Raw genomic sequence first — 13,903 nt, 5'->3', positions numbered from 1 at the left:
TCCAGGTACTCTCCACTCTTGAAGGACCCAGAGACATACAAATAGCAGGGTGATGACACTGTCATGCCTTTATAACATGGTCATTTGGTTTGGGACAGAACAGAGATGGATGGTAACAGTTGGGAAGAATTTATCCCCAGACACTGTTGCACTGGGGCACCCTTATTTCCCTTCCTTCCAATGTGTGGTCCAGATTTCAGGGCCCTGCTTCTATGTGTGGTGCACATAGCCTTTGTTCCCTAGCCAGATCCAATTCTGCCCATCCCACAGGAGCCATTTCAAAGTTACTGTTTCTACTTGGATTGTGCCAGACAGAAGCATCTGCATTTGTCTCCCCACATATCCAGATATTCATGCATCACATGGTAACCCACAGATTAAGTCAGCTCCTTAGATGCTCCACAGATAGGGATTTCCAGACTGACCTTGAGACCTCAATTCTGAGCACCATGTTCTGAGGAGAACTTCTAGAGCTGAGAGCTAAAATTAGGGGCTCTTCAGTCATAAGCCCTGGACCAAGTGCAACACAGGCTGGACCCAACTTGTCCTATGTGATAACCAATCAGCCATACTTGTGGGAACAGGATTCTCTCTCAGACAGAATGGGATGGGAGGGGCACAAAACAGCCCCTAGGCCAGCCAGCTTTGTACTTTTAGGAGGAGAATGGAATATAGCAGGAGGAAGGAGGGGTGCCTGAGGAATGAGGGAATGGAAGATGGAATAACAGTAGAAAAAGGCCCTGAGTTACTCATTGAGGGACTGATTTTGTTACCTACTATACTTTTTTTTTTCATTTGTTTATCGATACCAGGTATCGAACTCAGGACCACACACTTGCAAGGCAGGCGCTTATGCCGCTGAGCTAAATCCCCAGCCTCCACCCACCATACCTTTTGGGTGACAGCAGACAACAGTGACACTTGATGTTGGGAAGCTACACATACACTGCCTCCTCCTGTGATTCCATTCAAAGGTCCAGGGAAGATTGGAGTGGGCAGTGGGGGCCCTGTGTAGACAAAGGTTTGTAGCGGAATGACAAAGACAGCGTGAGAGGATGTCCTGGGCATGTGGTAGTGGTAAACACTCTGTGTTGCTCAATGTGGCTACTTGACACAGCCAGGGTCCAAATGCCTCCCTGACCCAACACCCTCAGGCATGGATCTCCATAGCTCATTCAAGAGTGCCCCCCTGGGGTCCACACACATCAGAGAAGGGCTGCCCAAATCTATGGGTACCATAGCATCTGCTCCTGCCCTTGTTTTGTGCTCTCCCTCATGGCACTCAACTACAACATGATGCCACATTTTAAGAACATGGCTTGAAGAGTACTTGGAGGGAGTCATGTTCAGAAGGGTTTGTGCTGGGGAAGGGATCTCCCTGCCAGCATTAGTGCTGTGCCTGATTTTAACACATCATGACACATAGGAAAAGTGACTCCCCATGGGTTCAGAGATCAAGGGAGACTAAGATATGCTGGTAAGTAGCTCCACTGTGTGAGAGTGGGGCCTACAGAAACTATTGTCCTCAGCCTCCAGCCTGGGACTGACTCACCTCAGACCATGGTCCGGGCAGTCTGTTCAAGAACTACATGTCTGCTGCTTGGGGAGCTGCGTTCCAGGTCCACGTCAGAACATTTGAGACCTTTCATGCCCTGTGGGGTACAGAAAAGGAATGGAAGTGGGGAAAATGTCCATCACAGGGATTAGGAAGTGATCACCATGGCACAGGTATATAACTTGTTGTCCTTTCTAAAGCTGTACCCCAACAGAGATTTTGGCTTTAGGATATGATGCATGGCTTGGAACAAGGCACAGAGACTTTAGTTTTGTGGGGCATTAAAGTGCCCTATGTCTGCAGCATGAAATTTTCTCAGAGTTAGGGAGGTGAATTGGTATTTTAGTGGGTAAGATCCCCAGAGAGAAGAAACCACATGGAGCCAACATTAGCAACAGCAGTAAGCAAGCATCTTTATTATCCAGCCTGTATATATCAGCCGTCATCAGGCATTAAATTCTTGCATAGTGTCACAAGCCTGAGCACATCCATGGCTGTCTATGTTAACTCATGCTTATATAACTATGTCCATGGTGTGCACATGCTAATTGGTTGGGTCAGATCCCATAGGTCCTCATACCTTTTGGTGTTGAAGCAGTGTGCAGTGGTTTCTCACATTTCACCACCTCAAATATCAGGGAAATTGTGTTTATTGTAAGTGACCTATAGGGTGGACTCATGCACACAAAGAGCATGACAACAATAAATGTAAAAAATAATACCACTAATCATGCCACAGTTCAGCTTATGGCCACCCAGAGCCAGGTGGATCCCAAGGACTCCCACCACTGCATGAGCAGGTCCTGTTGCAAGGCATCAAGGACACAAAACTCCATGTCCATTTCTTTTAAATTTTTTAAATTTAAAGATAGAAAATAAAATTAAAAGAAACAAAATACAAAAAAGCAAAGAAGTGTAGAATATAGAATTCAAAAAAATTAACTCCTAAAATTACTAGTTGATACATTACATATTCTCATCTTAAAAACAGTTGTTAAAGTTACAAAAACAAAGCATAAAAAGTCACTAAATACTGAAACATTGATGGGCAAACCCTTCCTTTCAGTGATCTAACAGAAATTTAGTAATATGGTCATCTATCTTTCATACTATACATATCATTATATCATTTAGAGCCCGTTTCTTTGCTTTTGCTTTTACAATATATACTATACTTTTTTGGATCCCAATTCATTGTCAGTTTTTTATTATTTTTTACACTAGAGACACAATGAGAGAGGATATTCTCAAGTTACTTTCATTTACTTATAAAGGCCTCAAATCATCCTTTTCTATAGCTGAGTAGTATTCCATTGTGAAAAAATACAATTTTTTCATCCACTTGTGGTTGACGGCATTTTGTTGTTTCCAAGATTTAGCTATCACAACTGTGTTGCACATATCATTGCACATATATCACTGTGAAATATTTTTTTTCAAATTTCTGGGAAAATACCCAGAAGGGGAATAGCTGGATTGAATGGAACATCAAATCTTAGTTTTTTGAGGAATTTCCACACTAATTTGCACACTGCTTTTATCAGTCTGCATTCCCACCAACAGTGGACATGTGTTCCTTTTTCCTTTCATGCTGCCAAAATTTGTTTCAGTTTATTTCTTGATGTCAGTCATTCTTTCCAGAGTAAGATGAAATCTTAGTGCTGTCTTAATTTGCATTTATCAAATCACCAATGATGGTGAACATTTCTTTATGCATTTATTTGCCATTTATATATCTTCATCTGAGAACTGTGTACTTACCTCTGATGCCCATTTTTGGAAACAATCTTTGAATTTGAGGGCTTGACATTTTTCAATTTTTTATATGTTCTGCATACAAGTCCTTTGTCATCTATCCAGATTCTTTCTGACTCTGTGGGGGTTTTTTGACTTTATTTGATTTCTGTTTATGTACAAAAATTTTTAGTAATATGAGATCCAAGATGTTGATTCTTTGAAGTATTTTCCATGTGGTTGTATTTTATTAATGAATTCTCTGCCTATTTCTATGTCTCCAAAATTTCTATCTACCATGTCTTCCAGTAGATTTTTGTTTCTTTTTCAATATTCAGATACTTGAACCACTTTGACTGTAGTTTAGTGTATGGTGATAGGTATGGGTCTAGTTTCAGTCTTTAGCATGTAATGTCAATTTTTCTAACACCATTTTTAAAAGAGGCTATCTTTTTCCAGTGAACATTTTTAGCCCCTTTGACAAATTTAAGGTGGCTCTGTGTCTTTGTAGTAGTGTTTTCATCTTCTAATCGGTTCTATTGATCCTCAGGTCTATTACTTTGCCAGTACCATGCTGATTTTATTATTGTGGCTTTGTAGTATAATTTCAAGTCAGGAATTGAGATGTCTTGTCTTTCTGTTGATGCCCAGAAATGCTTTTGTTATTCTAGAATTCTTCTGTTAACAGATGAATTTCAGAATTATTTTCTCTAGATATGAAGTATGTTAATGATATTTTGATTTGGATTGCATTGAAATGTATAACAGTTTTGTAAGTATGGCCATTTTCACAATAGTGGCTCTTCCTAACCAAGAGCAAGAAATATCCTTCCATTTTCCAATTTCCTCTTGAATCGCCATTTTCAGAGTTGTATAATTTTCAGCATATAGGTGTTTTACAATTTTAGTTAGGTTGATTCCTAAGTATTTCATTTTTTTAGATGCTATTGTGAAAGCTGATATTTCATAATTTTTCTCTCATGGAGTGTTTTGTTTGTGTACAGGGATGTTATTGATTTGTGAGTGTTGACTTTCTATCCAGCTATGCTGCTGAATTTGTTTGTTGCCTCTAGTAGTCTTTCAATTGAGATTTTGGGGTCTTCTATGTAGAGTATCATGTTGTCGGCAAATAATGATAATTTAACTTCTTTCCCTATTTTTATTCCTTTTATTTCTCCCTCTTGTCTGATTGCTCTGGCTAATATTTCCAGAACTCTATTGGCTAGGAGTGGTAGTGGACATCATTGTCTTGATTCCTGTTTTTAGTGTGAAGGCTTTCAGTTTTTGTCTATTTAGTATAACATTGGCTGTAGGTTTGCAATAAATGGTCTTTAGACTTTGAGGTACATATCGTCTATTCTGAGTTGCTGTAGGGTTTTTATCATGAACAGGTGTGGTATGTTATCAATAGCTTTTTCTGCATGCATTGCACTGATTAGGGGATTTTTATTTTTGGCTCTGTTGATGTGGTGTATCACATTCATTGATTTGTGCATATTGAACCATCCCTGCATTCCTGGAATAAATCCTACTTGGTTATGTTGTATAATCTTCTTGATGATTTGTGGCATTCTATTTGCCTATATTGTATTGAGAATTTTGCATCGTTGTTCATTAGTGAAATTAGTCTATAGTTCTGTTATTTAGTTTGATCTCTCTCTGGTTTTGGAATCAGAATGACACTTGGTTCTAAGAATGAGTTAGGGAGGACTAATTCTCTTTCAATTTCATTGAAGAGTTTAAGGAGTGTTGCAGTCAGATCTCTGAATTTCTTATGGAATTCATCCCTGAATCCAGCAGGATCTGGGCTTTTATTGTTGGTTAAGTTTTTAATCACATTTTTTATTAATGCAGCTGATATTTGGTTACTCAAAATTGTTATATATTTTGATTGGTCATTGATAGTTCATATTTCTACAAATCTATTTTCTCTGTTTTGCACCGTATGTGAGTAGAGATTTTCAAGGAAGGTGTTCATGATGTTTTGAATTTCCATGGGATCTACAGTAATTTTTCTCTTTTCAGTCCATATTGTGTGGATTTTTTTTTCTTGATAAGCTTGGCTAGAGGTTTATCAATTTTATTTTCTCAAAAAAAACAGCTCTTTGATTCATTAATTCTTTGTAAATATTTTGGTTTCAATTTCATTAAGTTCTGCTCTAATCTTTATAATTTCCACTCTTCTATGAACTTTGGGTTTGACTTGCTCTTCCTTTTCTAGAAGCTTGAGATATAGCATTAGGTTTTTTATTTGTGTTCATTCCATTTTCTTGATGTGACTACTTATTACTATATATTTCCCACTTAGGACTGCTTTCATTGTGTCCCATAGGTTGTGGTATGTTGTTTATGCATTTTCATTGTATTATAGACATTGTTTTATTTCTTCTTTAATTTCATCTGTAATCCACTGGTTGTTCAGGATTGTTATTTAATTTCCATGTATTTATGCAGGTTTTTCCAGGATTTTTGCCATTAATTTCCAATTTTAGTGCAATATGGTCCCGTAATATGCATGAGAAAATTTCGCTCCACTTACATTTACTTAAAAAATGTTTTATGGGATAATGTGTGGTCTATTTTGTAGACTATCCCATGTGCAGCTGAGAAGAATGTATGTTCTGATATGGTTGGGTGGAATACTATGTAAACATCCACTAAGTCAATCCATGCACAGGTATCATTTAGTTATGTCATTTCTTTGCTGACTTTTTGTCTAAGTTGATCTATCTCTTTGTGACAGTGGGTTGTTAAGGTCTCCTATTACAATTGTGTTCTTGTGTGTTTAGCTTTTCATGCCCATTACAATTTGTCTAACATAGTTGGGTCCTCCTGTATTTGGTGCATATATATTTATAATTGTTAGTTCTTCCTCTTGTAGTTATACATGTAAAAGTTTGTAGTGGCCTTCATATCTCTTTTAATCATTTTATGTTTGAACTTCACATTGTCTGCAAACTGAATAGCTACTCCTGCTCTTTCCTGGGTTCCTGGTTAATGGAAACTCATTTCCATGCTGTGACATTTAATTTGAGTTTCTTTTTGAGTCAGATGTGTTTCTTGTATAAAACATACTCTGGGATGCTATTTCTTGATGTATTCTGTCAAACTGTTTCTTTTAATAGGTGAATTGAGCCCATTTACTTTTATGGATATCACTAATATATACTGCTTTGACTTTGCTATGTTGTGTTCCTGTTGTTGGTTACCTGCTTTTTCTCCATTATTTAATTTCTTGTCCAGCCTGGTGGTTTTTTTCTGTTGTTCTGGAGATTGTGGTCATTTTTACCCATATCTTGCATGTCTTTCAGTATTCTTTGTAGGGTTGGTTTGATGGACATGAATTGATTCAGTTGTACTTTGTCTTGGAAGTATCTTGTTTCTCCATTAAATCTGAATGAAATTTTTGCGGATATATTAGTCTGTGCTGAAAATTGTTTTCTTAAAGGGCTTAAAATGCTTCAGTCCAAGCTCTTCTTAACATGAAGGTATGTGCTGAAAATTCTCCTGTGATTCTAATAGGCTTTCCTTTATAGGTGAGTTGTACATTTTCTCTAACAGTTTTCAGTATTCTGTTTTTATGCTGTATGTCTGGGATCTTAATTATTATATATCTGGGTGTAGATTTATGTTGGTTGTGACTGTTTGACATTCTCCACGCCTCACTTATTTGTATATCAGACTTTTCTTACCTTTGGGAAATTTTCTGATATTACTTTCTGTGAATAATTTAGTTATGTCATTAGTATCAACTCCTGTGTCTTCACTGATGCTGGTTACTCTTACAATGTTTCTTTTGGCATCGTCTTGAAGCTACTGAATTGACACTTCATGTTGCTTTGTTGTTTTTAAAAGTTCAACCCTATCATGATCACTATGTTCAACTCTGTCCTCAATGTATCCTCAGCTTTATTCAAATGGTTTTGCCAGCTTTCAATAGTTTTTTGTCTTGGATATCTCTCTGCATTTGTTTCATGGATTCTGCTTGTTTTCTACACTATTCATGCAAAGTTTCGATTTCCCATGCTACTGTTTTTTTAAAAAATTTATTTCTTCTCTAGCTATGTTGAGCAACTAGTTTAATAAGATTAGTATTTCTGTGTCTACATGAGACAGTCTTTCTAATTTGATTTCTGCTATGATGTCATGGACTTGTTTCTTTACTTCAGTTGCACTCTTTTGGGAGATTCATGGTGTATGACTTTTATGATCCTCTGTTTCAGTGTTGCCTGTTATTGCTCTTGATTGACTTATGTTTGAGAAAACACTTTGCCAATTTGCTCATCATTTTCAAAATTGGGGTACATAGTTGGTCTTTAAATCCCAACATAGTTTGACCTTTGGTGTCCTACTGTGTGGGGAATGTTTGTGCAATTGCTGGGTACCAAAATGAAGAGGAGAGCCAGTCCCCTGAATTCCTCCTGCAGAGCCTGTTTTGTGAGTCCTATATTCTTCCCAGGGTAACTAGCCTAGAAGTATTGATGTAGGTCAACTCTTCCTTCCTGCTATTGCTATGTCTTCAGGTTGTTGCAGGTCACCGGATCTCCCTGACTATAATGTTCATGTCAGCCTAGGCTATACTGTGTCACTGGGTTTCTTATAATCTCTTTTAATTTGATCCATTTGGGGGAGACCTTATTGGGGCACTCCTCAACCTGTCCAATATTCTGTGTGGAGAAGGTGATTCTTGACCCTCTTGTCAGGTTCTCCAAGGGCTTATTGTTGGAGGGAGATTCATGTCTGCTCCTGTTTACCCACTGCAGACCTCTATTTTAGGGGTAAACTCACCACATTGACTAGAGCCTGATGATGGCTTCTGTTTGCATGAGGGGTTTCTGAGTCTCTCATCGGGCCAGCATGGAAATCCACTATATTCTAAGGTTTTGCGAGAAAGGGTTAGAGTCAAAGTTCAATGGCAATACTAGGTCAAGGAGTTGGGGGAGTTCCTTCATGGGGTGGGCCTGAGTGGTTGTCCAGTGGGTCCTAGGTTGTCAGTAGGAGTGGTGGCCTGTGGTGGCAGTCCAGGCATCTCAGGTGCACATCCATTTCTTGCAAGGCTTCTTGTTCCTATCTCTGTTGGTCAGGGATATAAATGCCAGATTCTACATGCAAGACAGCACAAGTACCTTCTTGTGCTGTGGTTCACAAATCAAGGCTCATGTGGTTTTGCAAAATCAACTTTCACATTTGTGATGTTTCATCTATGAGCAACACCAAGCCTAGCAAGTGAGGTTCATGGATTGACAAGGGTTTCAATCTGGATGGTGAGGTCCATGATTCCAGCCCTTGGTAGCAACACAGCTACCAGAGAAATCCACCAGGTCACCTGTACAATATGGTGGCACCTGTCCAGTATTGTGTCACTTATAGAACTGTTTCACAATATTGCAGAGTGTCCAATATAATATGTTTGATGGTGTCCTGGATATACGGGAAAACCCAGGTGGTGTCACAGTCATTGTGGGGATAGTTATGGTCATCCATAGCTCACACAGACCTAAGAGGCTTCCACAGTAAGCCAATCAGTGGGCACCACCCTGATGAGCTTGTTGCCACCCCAAATGTTTGTATCATTTTTCGGTGATACACAGTTACGCAGGTCAAGTCATACCACTGCACAGTGGGGTGCCCCAATGCTGAATTTACCTGTTGCATAAAATGTGGGGCTGCATCCAGTTATGCTCCTTAGTTCCCTGTTACCCAACCCCAGACATTGTACATAACAGGACCCAGTCCCTGTGGTGTAGTCATGTTCTACAAATCAGCACCTTGCTGGAATGGCATGTCTGATCCCAGGCTGATATTATCAACAAGTTTATGAGTGTGCTTTTCTGCTCACAGGCTGTCATTTGCACATTCTGTAGAACTTGTCACATATAGGGAGTGCTGGCTGGAATAAATTTGGGACACATTCTGTGGGCTCAACATTGTGTTATCAGCACCATTTTCCCATAGCTGTAAAACCCGTGTTGGGATAAATTCACTCACATTTTGCTTCAACTGTTTCACCAAGTCTCATATTCCAGGGTATTATGGGTAGAGACAAGCATTCCCACAAGTCCCCTCTTTAGGCTAAGTGCTCTTCCACCGCAGCCTTCTGTCAAGGAGCAGGCCTATCACGAAATACTAGAGAACTCTCACAGGGACTATCCTGGTCATTAGACCTTAACCTCAGAAGGAGGCAGTGTTCCCTGGGTCATGCAGAGTGACTTATGCAGGAGCCAGCAGTGATTCCAAGGCCTCTGTTGGGTCCAAGTATCTATCACTTCTGAAGGCCTTCAACATTCCCTTGGGAGTCAGATGGACCATTCCCAGTATGCACATGTCTCTTATTATTATCAGTAATCAGGTAAGTGAATATTCATCACACAAGGAGAAACAATGCTCATGTTTTGAAGAGCAGACTTTGTCTTTTACGTCAAAGTACACTGATATTGGTGAGGAAGTGTAGGAAGGAGACTTCTTCGACCTTCCTAGTGGTACATTCACTTCAGAAATCATTTTGGTTAATTTAAGAGTAACACATATGACTAACTTAACATTCTGTGCCTCCAATTCTCTTTATGTCATGAAGAGAATTTTACAAGATATTCACATCAACATTGTTTTCCTTAAACTGAAAACTACAATGTGAATATCCAGTAAAACCTGAATGAATAAACAAACCACAGCAAGCCATGCACTGAAAGTCTGCTAAAAACATAGCAATAACCTCAGAATGACTAATTGGTGAAAAAAGGTTGAGAGTTCGAATTTTGTCCAGTCATTACACACATTTGCAAAATATGACAAGACACATGTGTAATAGAAGGCAGGTCAGTCTGTACCTATCTGATACAAGAGATAATATGTTGTTGTATCAAGAGTTGCTGTGTATGAATCCAGGAGACTTAGCTGGGGCTGCTACCATAGTAGCTCGGTGCACAGAACTACATACTCAGTGAACTTGCCAGTAGGGAAGAATTTGCTCTCCAACTCTGTCCCTTGCATACCGGCAGGACTCAAAAGCCTGATGAATCCTCTCTCTGTTTTCTCTTTTGTCATTCAAGGTTCATCAGCCTGTCCTCAAAGAAGCTGCAGAGACAGGAGTGACTTATTCGGAGCCAGAGATCCCCCCCAGAAAATCCCCACAATACTGGGGAGAACAAATGAAAAAATGAGGAGGTTGGTCACAGTTATTTTGGGTGAACCTTAGTAGTACCAACACACAACCTCTGCCATATCCAGTTATTTAAGACTGAGTCAGGAACTGGGGAGAGATCTCAGGGTACAACACGTGCTTACCATGCATAAGTACCTGGGCTCAATTCCAGCACTGCTAATGAAATATAATAACACTAATAATAATAATAATAATAATAAGCCACAAAGCTAGTCCCATAATACAGGGAACAGGCTACTCAGAATACGGCCATCACAAGATGAGGTTTCAGTGACTGAACAGGAGCACAGGCAATAGACCTGGTGGCTCACACCAGTGTGAATATAGGAGCTATGGACATAAATATGGGGATGTAGCTCCATCCATAATGCTTGCTTATTCTGTGTGAGGTCCTGATTTGAGGCTACAGCACCAATACATAGAAGAAATTGAGGGGCTAAGGGAAAATAAGGATGGCTGAATTGACACACTTCCACCCCCTCATGAATCCACCAGGAAAACATGTCCAGGATTTAAGTCTCATTTCTACTGCCATACAGCAGGATCCAGCATTGCGTGCACTGTATTCCACCTCCATCTTAACCCTCCCTGGATTTTACTTCTAGTTCCCTGCTCTATGTAAATTTGATACTAGCCCACAGATTTTACAAATGTTATCTCACACCACTGATGATGTTCCCAGGTAGTAGATGACAGCATGACCTCCACAGAGCATAGGAAGACATTGGGAAGGTCCTGAGAGGCATGGTGTCATGTCTAGGTTTACATAGGAAGTCAGGAGGACAAGTTCAATCCAAACCCCTGACTTTTGCCTCAGAGGTGAGACCGTGCCAGCACTGCTGTATTTCCTTAGCCTTGGAAAAGCGTAGCATCCTGCCAAGGATCCATCACTTGGGAAAAGAAGTTGTTGTTTATTGTGAAGGACAATAGAGATTCATTCTGTGGGATTCCATGTTATCCTGACCAGGAATCTCTGTGAGATACTATGGAACCAGGTCCACACAGAAATCATGGAGGGAGCAGGTGGGTACCTTTAATCGTCAATTTACTAGGCTCTGATAGCTGTAATGACCAGATTCAACATAAACACTGTTGTCTTGTGCTTCAATGTTGTGCAGGCCACACAGTCACCCTGCAGAGCAGATGAGGTACTACCCACATTATTGTGAATGCACCTAACTTCCTGTCCTCTGTACATGTGAACACATAATAGGGTAAGGAGAGTCCCACTAAGGCACATAGAATGGGATGATGTATCATTATATACACTGAAGATGGAGGAAAGGCAGGCAGGACCCCTACTCTCTGTCCAAACACTTTGAATATATTTATAGTACAGCACCCCTGTAGAGTGACTATGAGTAGCGTAACATTGCAGATACCACTCCTCCTCACAGAGACAACAGGCCACAATGGTGGTAAAGTTAGGTGTATGTCAGGCTTCCCTGAAGAATGGAGGAAAGGTGGTCATAGCACTATTAGGGACTTCTGTCAGCACACGAGGACAACCTGCCCCAGCACTTTCACATTCCAGGCAATAAAAAGCCTGGGGCTAGGATCTCTGCAACAGGCACAGGAGTTTGATGTCCTACTCTACAAGATGCGCAGTTGAGTTCAACCAACCTAAGCTCACTGAAAATGAGAACTGCAGTCAGGTGGGTTTGGCCTGGGTCTGTGGGCCTCTGGGAAGTCCAAGGGACATTTTACACAGACAAAGACTCCAAGACTTGTGACCTCCAGCAACACTGAGGCAAGCAGAAGTGAGTGGGTCAAAGAATGGGAAGCTTTCCTGGAGTGGATTTGTGCACAGAAATGTCTGTGACAGACACTGACAAGTTCTAGAGCCTGCAAGGAACAAGGACAGTTGGTGATTTTTCTCCTGCTAATACAGGGTAGTACCTAACTGAGTTCAAGTCCCACATGCAGAATTTATGCTAGACCCATATCCAGTGATCTCTCCAGCTTTGGTAGCAAAGTGAAAACTAAGGCTATGAACCCTGTCTTGAGGAATTCTAGAGCTGAGGCTTTTACTGGCTCCACAGCAAGCATCCTGAGCTCTACTCAGGGCCAATCCTGCAAAGCACCTGCCTTTCCCTTCCCCTCCCCTTGTACCCCTTGTATTATTTTAAGTTTATATTTCTACTCCTACGTCTGTAATCAAAACATTAAATTCTAGCACAATTTAAATTAAAAATTAAGATACCATTATTTTCATCATGTTAAATTCAGTAACATATAAGCACATCATCAATTTGTACAATTTCCACATTTGTTGAGTTCCAGCTTTTTGCTAAGTTTTGGAGCCACCCAAACTCCTATCCTCTCCTGCTATAACTCACCCAACTCTGTCCTTTTTCTCACTGTGATTTAATACTCTGGGTATTTAATAACCTTTTATCAGATTCTGTTCAAATTTTGCTGGACAACAGTGGCTGCTATTGCTCTTTGATAGAAGAGAAAACCCCAGATACAGAATGAGTTCATTCTGTGAGAGATGAAAAATTCTTGTAATTTAGAGCAGAAATCAATGCAATAGAGACTAAGAAAACAATCCAAAAAATCAACGAATCAGAGAGTTGGTTCTTTGAGAGAATAAATAGAATCGATAAGCCCCTAGATGCCTTATTTAAAAAAGGGAAGAAAAATCTCAAATTCATGCAATAAGGAATGAAAAAGGCAAAATCACTAGAGACCCAATAGAAATACAGAAGATCATCAACACCTGTTTCGAAAACCTCTACTTTCATTTTTTTGTCTTTTTTTTTTTTCAGTACCAGGGATCGAACTAACAACTGCCTGCTTGCAAGGCAGTTGCTTATGCTGCCAAGCTAAATCCCTAGCCCAAAAACCTCTACTCTCAAAGACTTAATAAAACAGAAGAAATAGACAGATCCACAGAAGCATATGAAGTACCAAAGCTAGGTCAAGAAGATGTAAAACTGCTGAATAACCCAAATTCTTTTAATGAAATTGAAAATGTAATTAATCCTTACCTACAAAGAAGAGTCCAGGCCCAGATGGATTCACTGCAGAATTTTACAAGAAATACAAATAAGACCTAAGGCTGACACTCCTCAAAATCTTTAATGAAATTGAAAGGGAAGCAATCCTTCCTAAGTCATTCCTGGAAGCAAATATTACTGTAGTACCAAAACTTAGAAATATCCAACTGAAAAAGAGAAATACAGGCCAATCTCCCTAATGAACACAGATGCAAAAATCCTCAATAAAATTTTGGCAAATAGGGTGCAGCAAATCATCAAGAAGATCATACACCATGACCAAGTGGGATTCATCCCAGGCATGCAGGGATGGTTCAATATACATAAATCAATAAAGGTAATCCTCCATATCAATAGAGTCAAAAGTAAGAATCATATCATCATTTCTATATATGCAGAAAAAGATTTTGATAAAGTCCAACATTCATTTATGATAAGAACCTTGCAGAA

General features: G+C 39.7%; 1 long non-coding RNA gene across 1 annotated transcript in view; it reads right to left on the bottom strand.

Moving 5' to 3' along the window:
* Positions 1-913: 913 nt before the first annotated feature.
* LOC134475076 (uncharacterized) overlaps positions 914-13,903 on the bottom strand; it is a 29,805-nt gene continuing 16,815 nt past the window's right edge. Inside the window, exons 2-3 of the long non-coding RNA XR_010046032.1 lie at positions 1,553-1,652; positions 914-1,007 (exon numbers count right to left, since the gene is read on the bottom strand). This is a non-coding gene — a long non-coding RNA (uncharacterized LOC134475076). The remainder of the gene's footprint in view (positions 1,008-1,552; positions 1,653-13,903) is intronic.

This window comes from Cavia porcellus, unplaced genomic scaffold (assembly GCF_034190915.1).
Source record: "Cavia porcellus strain 051 isolate PalLab524CR breed Dunkin Hartley unplaced genomic scaffold, mCavPor4.1 scaffold_53, whole genome shotgun sequence".
NCBI lineage: Eukaryota > Metazoa > Chordata > Mammalia > Rodentia > Caviidae > Cavia > Cavia porcellus.
Note: the sequence above shows the minus strand (reverse complement) of the source record. Positions and strands in the feature narration are given on the sequence as shown.